General features: G+C 43.4%; 1 protein-coding gene across 1 annotated transcript in view; it reads right to left on the minus strand.

Moving 5' to 3' along the window:
- RPP40 (ribonuclease P/MRP subunit p40) overlaps nt 1–14,494 on the minus strand; it is a 254,762-nt gene that overhangs the window by 14,474 nt on the left and 225,794 nt on the right. The window lies entirely within an intron of this gene.

Here is a 14,494-nt window from a genome sequence, read left to right on the forward strand (position 1 = left end):
ACATAATAGAAACCACCCAAAAATGACCCCATTCTAGAAACTACACCCCTCAAGGTATTCGAAACTGTTTTTACAAACTTTGTTAACCCTTTAGGTCTTCCACAAGACTTCATGGCAAATGGACATAAAATGTAAGAATTTTGATTTTTTGGAAAATTTTCCAATATAATAAATTTTTTCCAGGAAAAAAACAAGGGTTAACTGCCAAACAAAACTCAAAATGGGTTGCCCTGATTCTGTAGTTTGCAAAAACACCCCATATGTGGTCGTAAACTACTGTTTGGTCAAACGGGAGGACATAGAAAGAGGGGAACGCCATATGGATTTTGCAGGACTGGTTTTGTTTATACCATGTCCCATTTCAAGCCCCCCCTTGCACCCCTAGAATTGAAATTCCAAAAAAGTGACTCCATCTAAGAAAGTACACCCCTCAAGGTATTCAAAACTGGGTTTACAAACTTTGTTAACCCTTTAGGTGTTCCACAAGAGTTAATGGCAGATGGAGAAACAATTTTGGAATTTCTATTTTTTTGGAAAATTTTCCATTTTAACCCTTACTTTATTACTGAAAAAAATGGGTTAACAGCCAAACAAAACTCAATATGGGTTGCCCTGATTCTGTAGTTTGCAGAAACACCCCATATGTGGTCGTAAACTACTATTTGGCTAAACGGCAGGACATAGAAGAAGGGGAACACCATATGGTTTTTGGAAGGCAGATTTTGCTGGACTGGTTTATTCACACCATGTACCTTTTCAAGCCCCCTAATGCACCCCTAGAGTAGAAACTCCATAAAAGTGACCCCATCTAGGAATCTACGTGATAAGGTGGTTGTTGTTTTGGGACTATTTTAGGGGTAAATATGATTTTTGGTTGCTCTATATTACACTTTTTTGAGGCAAGGTAACAAAAAATTTAAATTCTAAAATTGTTTCTACAATCGCTATTTAGTTTTGTGGAACACCTAAAGGGTTAACAAAGTTTGTAAAGTAACTTTTGAATACCTTGAGTGGTGTAGTTTCTTAGATGGGGTCACTTTTTTGGAGTTTCTAGTCTAGGCTACATCAGGGGGGGCTTCTAATGGGACATTGTGTAAAAAAAACAAAAAAAACAGTCCATCAAAATCTGCCTTCCAGAAACCATATGGAGTTCCCTTCGTTCTATGCCCTGCCGTGTGGCTATATAGCCATTTACGACCACATATGGGGTGTTTCTGCAAACTACAGAATCAGGGCCATTAATATTTAGTTTTGTTTGGCTGTTAACCCTTGCTTTATTACCGGAAAAAAAGGATTCAAATGGAAATTTTGCCCAAAAATGGGTGTTTTGGCACCGTTTTTATTTTATATTTTTAACGCTGTTCATCTGAGGGGTTTGGTCAAATGTTATTTTTATAGGGCAGATTCTTATGGACGCGGCGATACCGAATATGTCTACATTTTAGATTTTATTTAGATTTTACACTATATTATCTTTTTTTTAGTTGGCGACTAATGTAGGGGCTCATTTTTTGCAGGATGAGATGGCGGTTTAATTGGCACTAATTGGGGGTGCATATGACATTTTGATCGCTCGCTTTTACACTTTTTGTGATGTTAGGTGTCCAAAATTTTTTTTTTTTTTTAACGCTGTTCATCCGGGGGGGGGGGGGGTTGGGTTACATGTTACTTTTATAGAGAAGATTTTTACGGACGCGGCGATGCCCAATATGTATGGCTCTCAGACTTTGGAAACAAAGAGCAGGCATCCTAAAACTGCGGCCCTCCAGATGTTGTAAAACTACAATTCCCACCATGCCCTGCTGATGGCTGTAGGTTGATTGGGCATGCTGGGAGTTATAGTTTTAGAACATCTGGAGGGCCGCAGTTTGAGGATGCCTGCACTAAAACTAATATTTTTTGAAAAAAAAAAAAAATTCCGTGTCTCCAAAGTCTGAGAGACATAGTTCTTTATGTTCTCTAGGGGACTGTTGGAGATTATAAAAATGTAGTACTCCATGGAAGTGTGATACTCCCTGAAGCAATCGATAACGCAGAGGCCCGGATGATCGGGGTAAGTGTCACATTGAGTGGTGGTGTGCTTCCGTATCCCCCTTTTGTGACACACTCTGCATCTTTTTTGGGTTCGTCCCTTCGTTCCAGTATGGGGGACCACACCTAGAAAATGTTGGCCAGGGACGATCCGGGCGCCTCCAATTCCCGAGGTACTCCCTCTGCTCTTTCCCGGTCCGAAAAGATCAGGTCCTTGAGGACTGCCTCATAGAATTGGAGGAATGTCCCTGTGCTGCCAGCGCTTCGGGATAGTACAAAAGAGTTGTACATGGCAACCTGTACCAAGTAGACCGCAACTTTTTTGTACCATGCCCGGGTTTTGCGCATGGCGTTATATGGCTTGAGAACTTGATCAGAGAGATCAACTCCTCCCATATACCGATTGTAGTCGACGATACAATCGGGCTTGAGGACCGTTGCCGCGGTACCTCGCACAGGGACAGGGGTGATGCCATTACCGTGGATTGTGGACAGCATAAGGACATCCCTCTTGTCCTTATACCTGACCAGCAACAGGTTTCCACTGGTAAGGGCACAGGTCTCACCCCTGGGGATAGGTACCTGGAGGGGGTGGGCAGGGAGGCCGCGTTGATTTTTTCCGCACGGTCCCACAAGCGAACGTGGATCTGGCGGCAAGGGACCTGAACAAGGGAATGCTAGTATAAAAGTTGTCCACGTACAAGTGGTAACCCTTATCGAGCAGTGAGTACATAAGGTCCCACACGAGTTTCCCGCTAACACCCAGAGTGGGGGGACATTCTGGGGGTTGAATACGGGAATCTCGCCCCTCGTACACACAAAATTTGTAAGTGTACCCTGAGGCACTATCACAAATTTTGTATAGCTTCACGCCATACCTCGCCCACTTAGTGGGAATGGATTGGCGGAAACTGAGTCTCCCCGTGAACGCAACGAGAGACTCATCAACCGCGACCTCCCTTCCAGGTACGTAGGCCTGCTCAAATTTGGCCCCAAAGTGATCGATGACCGTCCGTATCTTATACAGACTGTCATAGGCAGGATCACCTCGGGGGGGGGGGGACATGCTGCATTATCGGAATAATCCTGACATTTCCGGATGGCCTCAAACCGGGAGCGTGTCATGGCCATACTGTAGAGTGGGGTCTGGTAGAGGATGTCCCCACTCCAGTATTGCCTGACACTGGGTTTTTGCACTAGACCCATATGCAGCACGAGGCCCCAAAATGTCCTCATCTCGGCTGCACTGACCGGCGTCCAGCCACCGGGTCTAAAATGAGCACGGGTGCTGAGCAACGAACTGTTGGGCGTACAGGTTCGTCTGCTCCACCATCAGATTCACAAATGAGCTACTGAAAAAAAAAAAAAAAAAAAAAAGTCCATTTCAGTAAACCCCACTGTGGGAATCTGGATTCCTAGATTGCCAGCAAAATCCGGCATCTCGGGCTCAAAGTCCACTGGGGGAAACCAGCTAAGTTCATCGGCAGGGGGCTCCGGTGGGCTTATTTGGTGGGCCGGGAAACCAGTACGAACCCCAGGGCGGCTCGTACTAGGGTGGGCCACAGGATCCCTAGCATGTGGGGCCCCTGGCTCCGCCTGCCGGCGTCTCCGCCACCTTGGGGGCTCATCGTCATCAGATGATGATGATGGAGGATGCGGATGACAAAAGGAACGTGGGGTCAGCCTCATCCTCACTGGGGCTCTCGGAGTCGGAGGCAATCTGGGCATATGCCTCCTCCACCGAGAACATCCGGCGGGCCATGGGTATGTGTGTGCGTGTGTATGTGCGTGTGTGTAAACCTTTATTGTATGTGCGTGTGTGTGTGGGGGCACGGGTGTTCGCGTACTAAAAAGTACAAGCAAAAAAATGGTGGGGCGGGCGATGCGCTAACAGTGGCCGGACGCTAAGAGTGCCGGCCAGTCAGCGCACGCAGAAAAAAAATAAAGTGGTGGTGGGGGCGGGGGGGGGGGGGGCGGGCTTCTAGGGTCTGAAAGCTGAAACAAAAAAGTTTAGATAAAAGTGCTTTTTTTTTTTTTTTTTCCTAACTAACTTTTCCTTTCTTTCCCTGCCTAACGGTGCCTCTCCCTCACTGACCCTAACCTACCTGGAGGGCGATGGGTGCAGAAGGTGATGGATGACGGTTAGGGGGACTCAGGAGCTGGTGCTGGACGGTGCTGCAGGGTGCTCGTGCAGAACAGGAAGAGGAGGGGAGAGGAGAGAGGAGCGCAGGAAGTTTGAATCTCGCGCCTCTTTCCCCTGCACCAATCAGCACCCTGGACAGCAGCATTCAGCACCAGGGCCAGCACTGCCTCTTCAAATCTTCGTACTGCGATTGGTGGTGTATAATCACGCCACCAATCTGTCTTTTTCCGGAGACCCTTTTTTACCGGAGACCCGAATGGACCGGAAACGCAGGTCTGAATTGACCTGCGGTTTTCTGCGAACGCCGATACGGGGGGGGTCAAATGACCCCCCCTGGCGTTGTTACAGGATGCCGGCTGAATGATTTCAGCCGGCATCCTGTTCCAATTAACCCCCGTGGCGCCGGAATAGCGATTTAAAGCCATGACGTACCGGTACGTCATGTGTCCTTAAGGACTCGGGAAACATGCCGTACCGGTACGTCATGTGTCCTTAAGGGGTTAAGGTGAAATAGGGCTGAGTCCTTAAGGGGTTAAACAAAAAACATAAATTCCTGCAGTTTTCGCACTGGCCACTAAGCCTAATAATTATTCACCCCTGATCACCCCATATAGACTCCCTGATCACCCCCCCGTCATTGATCACCCCCCTGTAAGGCTCCATTCAGATGTCCGTATGTTTTTTACGGATCCACGGATACATGGATCGGATCCGCAAAACACATACGGACGTCTGAATGGAGCCTTACAGGGGGGTGATCAATGACAGGGGGTGATCATCCCATATAGACTCCCTGATCACCCCCCTGTCATTGATCACCCCCGTCATTGATCACCCCCCTGTAAGGCTGCATTCAGATGTCCGTATGTTTTTTACGGATCCACTGATACATGGATCGGATCCGCAAAACACATACGGACGTCTGAATGGATCACCCCCCTGTAAGGCTCCATTCAGACATTTTTTTGGCCCAAGTTAGCGGAAATTATATATTTTTTTCTTACAAAGTCTCATATTCCACTAACTTGTGTCAAAAAATAAAATCTCACATGAACTCCCCATACCCCTCACGGAATCCAAATGCGTAAAATTTTTTAGACATTTATATTCCAGACTTCTTCTCACGCTTTAGGGCCCCTAGAATGCCAGGGCAGTATAAATACCCCACATTTGACCCCATTTCGGAAAGAAGACACCCCAAGGTATTCACTGAGGGGCATATTGAGTCCATGAAAGATTGAAATTTTTGTCCCAAGTTAGCGGAAAGGGAGACTTTGTGAGAAAAAAATAAAATAAAAATCAATTTCCGCTAACTTGTGCCAAAAAAAATAAAAAATCTATGAACTCGCCATGCCCCTCATTGAATACCTTGGGGTGTCTTCTTTCCAAAATGGGGTCACATGTGGGGTATTTATACTGCCCTGGCATTTTAGGGGCCCTAAAGCGTGAGAAGAAGTCTGGGATCCAAATGTCTAAAAATGCCCTCATAAAAGGAATGTTGGCCCCTTTGCGCATCTAGGCTGCAAAAAAGTGTCACACATCTGGTATCGCCGTACTCAGGAGAAGTTGGGCAATGTGTTTTGGGGTGTCATTTTACATATACCCATGCTGGGTGAGATAAGCATCTTGGTCAAATGCCAACTTTGTATAAAAAAAAAAATGGGAAAAGTTTTCTTTTGCCGAGATATTTCTCTCACCCAGCATGAGTATATGTAAAAAGACACCCCAAAACACATTGCCCAACTTCTCCTGAATACGGCGATACCACATGTGTGACACTTTTTTGCAGCCTAGGTGGGCAAAGGGGCCCACATTCCAAAGAGCACCTTTCGGATTTCACAGGTCATTTACCTACTTACTACACATTAGGGCCCCTAGAATGCCAGGGCAGTATAACTACCTCACAAGTGACCCCATTTTGGAAAGAAGACACCCCAAGGTATTCCGTGAGGGGCATGGCAAGTTCCTAGAATTTTTAATTTTTTTGTCACAAGTTAGCGGAAAATGATGATTTTTTATTTATTTTTTTCTTACAAAGTCTCATATTCCACTAACTTGTGACAAAAAATAAAAACTTCCATGAACTCACTATGCCCATCACGAAATACCTTGGGGTGTCTTCTTTCCAAAATGGGGTCACTTGTGGGGTAGTTATACTGCCCTGGCATTTTAGGGGCAGAATGCGTGAGAAGTGGTTTGAAATCAAAATCTGTAAAAAATGGCTGGTGAAATCTGAAAGGTGCTCTTTGGAATGTGGGCCCCTTTGTCCACCTAGGATGCAAAAAAGTGTCAAACGTGGTATCGCCGTACTCAGGAGAAGTTGGGCAATGTGTTTTGGGGTGTCATTTTACATATACCCATGCTGGGTGAGAGAAATATCTTGGCAAAAGACAACTTTTCCCATTTTTTTAAACAAAGTTGGCATTTGACCAAGATATTTATCTCACCCAGCATGGGTATATGTAAAATGACACCCCAAAACACATTGCCCAACTTCTCCTGAGTACGGAGATACCACAAAAAAAAAAAATCATCATTTTCCGCTAACTTGTGACAAAAAATAAAAAGTTCTATGAACTCACTATGCCCATCAGCGAATACCTTAGGGTGTCTACTTTCCGAAATGGGGTCATTTGAGGGGTGTTTGTACTGTCTGGCCATTGTAGAACTTCAGGAAACATGACAGGTGCTCAGAAAGTCAGAGCTGCTTCAAAAAGCGGAAATTCACATTTTTGTACCATAGTTTGTAAACGCTATAACTTTTACCCAAACCATTTTTTTTTTTTACCCAAACATTTTTTTTTTATCAAAGACATGTAGAACAATAAATTTAGAGAAAAATTTATATATGGATGTCGTTTTTTTTGCAAAATTTTACAACTGAAAGTGAAAAATGACATTTTTTGGCAAAAAAAAATCGTTAAATTTCGATTAATAACAAAAAAAGTAAAAATGTCAGCAGCAATGAAATACCACCAAATAAAAGCTCTATTAGTGAGAAGAAAAGGAGGTAAAATTCATTTGGGTGGTAAGTTGCATGACCGAGCAATAAACGGTTAAAGTAGTGTAGGTCAGAAGTGTAAAAAGTGGCCTGGTCATTAAGGGTGTTTAAGCTAGGGGGGCTGAGGTGGTTAAAGTGAGAGTCTGAACTGAAGAGTGAAATATATCCACCATTTTATATGTTAAATGACAAGATTGAACAGTTGAACCACCATCTTATGCATACCACTGTAAAAGGAACCCATATAATACAGATGAGCCCTTATGCAGCTTACTCCCGAACCCACAGCCGAAAATCCGAAATAAGGCGAATAGAAGATCCCAGTCCCCCAAACATGCGCCGAGACTCCATGAAGGGGTAAAATCAGTGTGTTTAATTAGCAGTTGAGTCATCCCTTTTATGCCCTCCTCCCATGCAAGGGAGACACCCACAACAAATATGCATTAACCCATAACACAAGGTTACAACCCACATAGAATCCTCCCCTCGGCCCGTGATATAATCATGGTACACCATGGTTAACATAATCAACACAGGCAGGCGAATACACACAGAGACAATGTATACGTTGAGTAAGTGAGGTCTGTTCCAATGTCCCACCCTTTACAATACACATAGACGTTTAACATCCCAACATGGCACGAATTAGTAAAAGTAAGCAGAAACCTCCCTTTCTCCACACCACTATTTTGTGATATCTTTTCAACACGTGTTATGTACATGGACAATCTGCTACGGAGGCGGCAGTGTTATACATGAAGAAAAGTTTAAGTTAATAAAGAAGTTATTTCAAGCATTTGGTGTGCTCTTTAAACCTACTGTTTGCATAGAACGGCGCTAGAGGAATTACAGAGTAATAGACAGTCTGGTTAGACTAAAAGTCAGAGATATCAAGATTCTTCTAATGCCACAGCGCAAAAGGCACTTCATAGTGCTGCGCCTGCCACATGCCCCCATAATCATGTTCAGAGAAAAGAATAAAGAATCTGCATTCAGGAAATAAAATCAGATTAGATAAAAAGGTGATGTGTTACTATCTGGTTTTAACTGGCAGATAAAGATTTTGGTGACACATTTCCTTTGAGAAACTAATTTATAGAGAATTATTGTTCTTGGCCTACTTACAACAATCTCCACAAATTAATTCAGTGAAAATTGAGTACACCCCTAAGTGAAAATGGCCAAATTGTGCCCAATTAGCCATTTCCCCTCCCTCGTGTCATGTGACTCGTTAGTGTTACAAGCTCTCAGGTTTGAATGGAGAGCAGGTGTGTTAAATTTGGTGTTATTGCTCTCACACTGGTCACTGGAAGTTCAACATGGCACCTCATGGCAAAGAACTCTCTGAGGATCTGAAATTGTTGCTCTACAAAAAGATGACCTAGGCTATAAGAAGATTGCCAACACCCTGAAGTGTCATAACCAGAGGTTGTCTTTTCAAAATAGATGTATGAGGGGTCAGCTTGTCAATGCTCAGACCATACGACGCCCACTGCATCAAATTGGTCTGCATGGCATCCCAGAAGGAAGGAAGCCTCCTCTAAAGACGATGCACAAGAAAGCCAAACAGTTTGCTGAAGACAAGCAGACTAAGGAAATGGATTACTGGAACCATGTCCTGTGGTCTGATGAGACCAAAATAAACTTATTATGTTCACATGGTGTCAAGTGTGTGTATCGGCAACCAGGTGAGGACTACAAAGACTAGTGTGTCTTGCCCACAGTCAATCATGGTGGTGGGAGTGTCATGGCATTGGGCTGCATGAGTGCTGCCGGCTGTGGGGAGCTACAGTTCATTGAGGGAACCATGAATGCCAACATGTACTGTGACATACTGAGGCAGGGCACTATTCTAATATGATAACGACCTCAAAACACACCTCCAAGATGACCACTGCCTTGCTTAAGAAACTGAGGAAAAAGGTGCCGGACAGCCCAAGCATGTCTCCAGACCTAAACCCTATTGAGCATCTGTGGGGCATCCTCAAACGTAAGGTGGAGGAGCGCAAGTTCTCTAACATCCACCAGCTCTGTGATGTTGTTGTGGAAGTTGATTCCGAAGCGGATTCATCAGCTTAGCATCTTCCTCCTTTGTACTATGTGACCGACTCAAAATCAGGGGTGAACAACGTTTTGTGGGTGGGGGCCATATTATCAGACTGAACCAACATCAAGGGCGGAAAATAAAATGTAAAGGGGTATTAACAACTGCAATACTGTATTTATGGCATATTGACCATACAGTATATACCATTAATGTCTAGTTACAGTTCCAGGACTCCCATCTAATGGAAGAATACATGAAAAATACATTTGAGCAGCCACAAAACATAGACACACATGTCTGTTACCAGACTGTTGGGGGCCACACAGAAGGGTATCAAGGGCCACATGTGGCCCCTGGGCCACAGGTTGTGCACCCCTGCTCTATATCATACAGACTGTGTGGAGTGGATCAGAAGTTAGTCGCATTGAGCATCTCGTAGAAAAATTGACTTCTGATCCAGAACTAACAACTTGTATGATTCGGAGAGTCAGTCAACGTGTTATATTGATGGCAGATGAACAAAACGGCACTGATAAAATCGTAAATTAAAAGGGTCACTGTACTTTCACACAATTTTATTTCATTGAATAGAGAATGGTGTAACTAGCAAATTTCTAAATCATTACATTTAAAAAATATGCATGCATTTACCTGAAAAAAAATATAAAAAAAATATAAAGTCATGGCCACTAGGGGTCTCACTTCCACCTAATTTGCAAGACTGCAGAGAGGAAGTGGGGGCGTGTCAGAGCTAGTTGAAATCCTGAGCCTGATTAAAGAACTGCTTCTACACTGCTTCTGAAGATCACAGGAGCCTCCTGCCTTTCTAGAAGAGTGATGTATCCCTCCTTATCTGTTCTGTGGGCTCCAGAGCTGAATACAAACATAGTGGGAAGTAAGGGAAAGAACGTCACTGCAGTACAGTGCTGGCAGATTCCACAGAAAGGAGACGCCCCCTGCTTGTGAGAGAAATGAGGACTGATAGTAAGCAGCTGTTGGTGGGCGATTCCATCATAAGAGGTGTGAAGTTTGAGGAGAATGGTGTTGTGAGATGTCTCCCTGGTGCTACCGCTAGCAGGGATAGACGACGGATCCTTAATATTGTTAGGCAGCAAAGCAGGAAAGGGAGGTGGATGTTATTGTCCATCTTGGGACAAATGATCTGGCTTGCAATGAGATTTCAAAGGTGAAAGAAGCTTTTCACACTTGGAAAGGATATACGGGAGGTTGCATCAACTGTTTCATTCTCTGCAGTTTTGCCTGTGCATAACCTTCAGCATGACAGGAAGATGCGTATTAAGAAATTCAATGTATGGCTTGGTGAATGGTGTCTGAACCAAGGGTTTGGCTTTGTGTCTCATGTTAGCTCTTGTTGGAATGGAAAAGAACTGTACAAGAAAGATGGTTTGCATCTTTCTCTCAAGGGAACGAATGTCCTCGGTGAACAGTTCCAAGTATTTGCTAAGGAGCATTTAAACTAGGAAAGGGGGGCAAAAGAGTGATAATCCAGCAGTCCAACTGCCCCCCGGAACAATGCCAGAAGATGCCAGTAGAAAGGACAAGCTCAGATTCTTGTCTACAAATGCTCGCAGTTTAGGGAATAAGATCAATGAACTTGAGGCTAAAATGGCATCTGAGAATATAGATGTAGTGGCTGTTACTGAGACGTGGTTCAATGGGAGTAATGACTGGGATATAACAATACCAGGGTTCTCTCTATACAAGAAAGACAGAGAAGGCAAGAAGGGGGGGGGGGCTGGCCCTGTATGTGAAAGATAGCATAAAATCAAATTTGATACAAGTTAGCGAGAACAATTTATAGTCAGTTTGGGTTACCTTGCAGCTTGATAATCATAAGGCAACTCGTGTAGGTGTGATATATAGACCACCTAGCCAAGTCAACTAATTAGATGATCTACTAGTTGAGGAAATAGCTAAAATGACATTGAAGGGGGAAGTTGTCATTATAGGAAACTTCAATCTTCCTGATGTAAACTGGAAAACCAAAATAGCTAGTTCTGCCAGGAGTACATATATTTTAAATTCCGTACTGGGATTATCTCTACAGCAAGTAATTGAGGAGCCAACCCGGAAGGAGGCCATTTTAGATTTAGTATTTACAAATGGGAATTTGGAATCTGATATTACTGTAGGGGAAAGCTTGGGATCTAGTGACCACCAGTCAGTGTCACTGAGTCACACCACACAAAAAAAAGTTTTAGATTTTAGAAAAACTGACTTTTCTAAAATTAGATTAGTGGTATACGAGTCCCTATCAGATTGGAACAGTTTCATTGGAGTCCAGAAGAAATGGGACTACTTAAAAGTGGCACTATTGAAGGCAACAGAAAATTGCAAAAAAAAGGAAGAGACCACTGTGGTACTCAGCAGAAGTGGACAAATCATTAAAAACAAAAAGATAGCATTTAGGAATTATAATAAAAAAATAAACGAGGATGACAGGCAAATTTATAAGATTAGGCAAAGAGAGGCCAAACAAGTTATAAGAGCTTCTAAAGCAGAGGCAGAAGAGAAATTAGCTCAGTCAGGGGAAAAAGGAGATAAGGCATTCTTCAGATACATAAATGAAAAAAGGAAACTAAAACAAGGAATTACCAAATTAAAAACAAAAGGAGGAAGGCATATGGAAGAAGATAAAGAACTAGCTGACTGCCTCAATGAATACTTCTGTTCAGTTTTTACAAAGGAAAATGAAGGAAAAAGGACCTCAGTTAGGAAAGAAGACTAATGAATCTTTTGATGCATGTGTCTTTATAGAGAAAGAGGTTCTAAGTCAGTGGTCTAAAATTAATACAAATAAGTCACAGGGGCCTGATGGGATACACCCAAAGCTATTAAAAAAGAGCTCAGCGGTGAACTAGCAAAACCATTAACAGGTTTATTTAACCAATCACTGGCAACAGGAGTCGTCCCAGAAGATTGGAAATTAGCAAATGTTGTGCCCATTCACAAGAAAGGTAGTAGGGAGGAATCGGGCAACTATAGGCCAGTAAAGCCTGACATCAATAGTGGGGAAATTAATGGAAACCATACTTAAGGAGAGGATTGTGGAACATCTAAAATCCCATGGATTGAAAGATGAAAAACAGCATGGGTTTACTTCAGGGAGATCATGTCAAACTAATCTTATTGATTTTTTTGATTGGGTGACTAAAATAATAGATGGCGGAGGTGCAGTAGACATCTCTTATCTAGACTTTAGTAATGCTTTTGATACTGTCCCACATAGAAGGCTTATCAATAAATTGCAGTCTTTGGGCTTGGACTCCCATATTGTTAAATGGATTAGGCAGTGGCTGAGGGACAGACAACAGAGGGTTGTAGTCAATGGAGTATATTCAGACCATGGTCTTGTTACCAGTGGGGTACCTCAGGGATCTGTTCTGGGACCCATATTGTTTAATATCTTTATCAGCGAAATTGCAGAAGGCCTCGATGGTAAGGTGTGTCTTTTTGCTGATGACACAAAGATTTGTAACAGGGTTGATGTTTCTGGAGGGATACACCAAATGGAAAAGGATTTAGGAAAACTAGAGGAATGGTCAGAAATCTGGCAACTAAAATTTAATGTTGATAAGTGCAAGATAATGCACCTGGGGCGTAAAATCCCAAGAGCAGAATATAAAATCAGTGATACAGTCCTAACCTCAGTATCTGAGGAAAGGGATTTAGGGGTCATTATTTCAGAAGACTTAAAAGGTAGGCAGACAATGTCATAGAGCAGCAGGAAATGCTAGCAGTATGCTTGGGTGTATACAGAGAGGCATTACCAGTAAAAAGAGGGAGGTGCTCATGCCGCTCTACAGAGCACTAGTGAGACCTCATTTGGAGTATTGTGCTCAGTACTGGAGACCATATTTTCAGAAGGATATTGATACTTTGGAGAGAATTCAGAGAAGAGCTACTAAACTAGTACATGGATTGCAGGATAGAACTTACCAGGAAAGATTAAAGGACCTTAACAAGTATAGCTTGGAAGAAAGACGAGACAGAGGGGAAATGATAGAAACTTTTAAATACATAAAAGGAATCAACAAGGTAAAAGAGGAGAGAATATTTTTAAATAGTTTTAAATTAGAGGGGCAAAGGTTTAAAAGTAATATCAGGAAGTATTACTTTACTGAGAGAGTAGTGGGTGCATGGAATAGCCTTCCTGCAGAAGTGGTAGCTGCAAATACAGTGAAGGAGTTTAAGCATGCATGGGATAGGCATAAGGCCATCCTTCATATAAGATAGGGCCAGGGGCTATTCATTGTATTCAGTATATTGGGCAGACTAGATGGGCCGAACGGTTCTTGACTGACGACACATTCTATGTTTCTATAAGCTGTGCACCTAAAAAAGGGAATAATATTGTTGAGGAAGACATTAGGGAAGCCCAAAAAGACCTATTCCTTCACAGTTATGATTGTACAAAGAAGCACAGCCATTATGTAAACTGAAAAAAAATAAAAAAAACTCAGGTATACGTTAAGCTATCAGTAATGCTATGTCCAAATCTGCGGTATTCTGTACTCTGTTCCAGCAGAGGAGCAGACTACCGGAATTACCATATCCAGACACCTCTGGATCCCCATTCACTATAATGGGATCTGTCGGGTTTCAGTCATGAATGCCAGCTTTCAGCCGGAAAAATACCGCTGCATGCAGGGTACAGTAATTCAGGTAGTCTACTGGATTACCACAGATGGAACTAAAACATGTAAAATATAAGAAAAAGAACTGGATCGCACATCCTCAAATGTTTTTATCTAATAACTGCTTCTCAGCATAATTTACATTGCTTCTCAGCGCAATTAATCGTATACCTACCCCTATGTTGCATGCTATACATGAGGCATTTGATCAAAAAGCATAGGCCCACTCACCACGACAAGGTTGCCTCTTTGATTGGGACACTATTCTAAATTTGGCGCAGCGCTGCACGGCGACCACAGCACCGCACCAGCAGGCAGCGGGACCCAGCAGTCAAACAGTGCCCCCGCTGTCTGGCAAAGCCACCCTGGCACTGGGCCCCACCAACCCACCAGCACAGCACCGAAGCAACGATGGCCGCCGTGCAGTACTGCACCATGTGAACAGGTATGGAACTCACCTTATCACATACTCTCAGAATCTCCAACTGAGAGGTAGGAATTTATACCCTTATGCAGACTCCTGCTAATTAAAAGCACCTGGGCCGAATAGGGAGGAGTGCTAATACCAGGAGGGATCGTTAAGCATGGTCAGGCGGACGCCTGCAAGCAGCGTT

The sequence above is a fragment of the Bufo bufo genome, chromosome 5, assembly GCF_905171765.1.
Source record: "Bufo bufo chromosome 5, aBufBuf1.1, whole genome shotgun sequence".
NCBI lineage: Eukaryota > Metazoa > Chordata > Amphibia > Anura > Bufonidae > Bufo > Bufo bufo.